Source organism: Daktulosphaira vitifoliae, unplaced genomic scaffold (assembly GCF_025091365.1).
Source record: "Daktulosphaira vitifoliae isolate Bord-2020 unplaced genomic scaffold, ASM2509136v1 Scaffold_3, whole genome shotgun sequence".
In the NCBI taxonomy this organism is placed as follows: domain Eukaryota; kingdom Metazoa; phylum Arthropoda; class Insecta; order Hemiptera; family Phylloxeridae; genus Daktulosphaira; species Daktulosphaira vitifoliae.
In genome coordinates, this window is record NW_026099574.1 from 36,078,245 (window position 1) to 36,080,171 (window position 1,927).

General features: G+C 25.2%; 1 long non-coding RNA gene across 2 annotated transcripts; it reads right to left on the reverse strand.

Moving 5' to 3' along the window:
- Positions 1 to 98: 98 nt before the first annotated feature.
- Positions 99 to 1,179, reverse strand: LOC126900525 (uncharacterized). Of its 2 annotated transcripts, none has more exons than XR_007702870.1 (4): positions 986 to 1,179; positions 658 to 702; positions 503 to 547; positions 99 to 397 (listed from the first exon to the last, which is right to left on the reverse strand). It is a non-coding gene; the product is annotated as an uncharacterized LOC126900525 (long non-coding RNA). The 2 variants fall into 2 exon arrangements; XR_007702869.1 differs by having other exon boundaries at positions 500 to 547.
- Positions 1,180 to 1,927: the final 748 nt, after the last annotated feature.

The window sequence follows — 1,927 nt, forward strand, 5'->3', positions numbered from 1 at the left end:
ATATTAACGCAATCTATTGATCTTTAATGTGGACTGTATTTCAGACGATATTTTATTTTGATTTTACACTTTTCGATACGACGTTTTGCTTTGGGTGCGCCAGCGTCATAAACGACGTTCGATTTCCGACTAAAAACTAGATGACATTTAAAAGTCTATACGACACCGCCCCCAACCTAATCGCATTCAATATTTGGTAAAATTTACAACAGATAAAATGTGGTGGTATATACTTTATGAAATAAAAATATTCAAAGTATTGGGGAACTGTTTAAGACTGTACTCCACTCCATATCTGTTTTTATGCCCTGTACAATATTTTATTATAAATTTAAATTCAAGTTATATTCTTAAATTAATTTCATACCAATTTTAAAATACCACATTTTACAGAAACCTGTAATGGAAATTATACGTTGTGATATTTGTATAGTCATAGTATCATTAATCATTATAAATTTGAAACAAAAATTATTGGTAGTGTAAAAAAAAGATTTACTACTTTTCGTGTACTGTGTTGAGCCATTTTTAACTGAGCATCATTACTCTGCAATACAACCACTGAGTATTATAATATTATTAATCTTAAGTTTAATTTAAAAGAAGCTTAATTTAGGTAATTAAACGAAATTGAATTTAATAAAAGTTAGAACTTACATATCCCAATCGAGAAATTGAATCATTTTTAATTATTACTTCATCCTAAATAGAAAATATATATATATTAAGACTATCATAAAAAGTTGCCATTAACAGATAAAAATACAATAAAAGCTATAAGTTTATAATAATAAAATGTAATTTTTAATCAATATAGAAATATATTTCCAGTTCTTTTAACATCATGTTATAATAACATGTTATCTTTGTACATATAAGCTTTAAAAAGAATTATAAATTAATATATAAATAGGTAGGTAAAATTTAATAAAATATTAAAATTAATCATTATTAAAAAATATAAAGGTATAAATAAAAGGTTTACTGGATTAATAAAAATCGTCGCGGCAAAAATATTTTCACACGCGACAACTAAAAAAAGAAAATTTATTTTATAAAACATGTTTAAAAAATAAAAATTGTTTGTAAATGTGCCTCAACAATTTTTTTTTGATTATTTAATTCAGTTAAAATTATATTATATTAAATAGGAATATAAAGTAATGTAATATACAAAAAAACTTCAAAATTAAGAAAAAAACTGAAATTGGTGCATAATACCATATTATATATATATATGCCATTATTGTTTAAATAAACAGAATAAATACATTTTTTATTATTTACCATTGAATAATGAACAAATATGCGATAGAATACGCCTCATTCCGCACCTATTTACAATTATTTCTGAATTTATCAAATGAAATAATTAAAATTACGATGGAAGGATTTAGTTGAAAAAAGAAAGTATATATGAATTAAGCAAAAATCATCTAAGGAATTTTTTCCTTTTAGGGTTTTCAAAATAACCATTTTTTAACTCATATCTCTGAGCAGAACCTTACAATTTATGAATAACGCCCACACTAATGTTTCTATCACTATTGGCGTAAAGGATAGTAAGAAGTATATTGAAATAACATTTAATGTAAATTAACGAGGATGAGCCATAGCATCAGCTATGGCTTAACGCTAAGAAATGCTGGGCCGCCACAGTCTTGCTGATTATATTTTGAATATAGATAGACATATTCTAATAATTCCATTTTGAAAATTTCAAAATCAGTTTTAAAAATATCGATATCGATTATAGAAATTAATCGGAAATATTATTAGTTAAAACAATATAAAAAAAACCAACCCAGCACCGTGGGGTCGCAGCACAGTGTGGTGCGGCATAGTTGGAACAAGTATAGATAATATCTGACAGTAATTAAAATCGCTATCCAAAGCAACTCTTCGTTGTAAGTATATACATAAAATT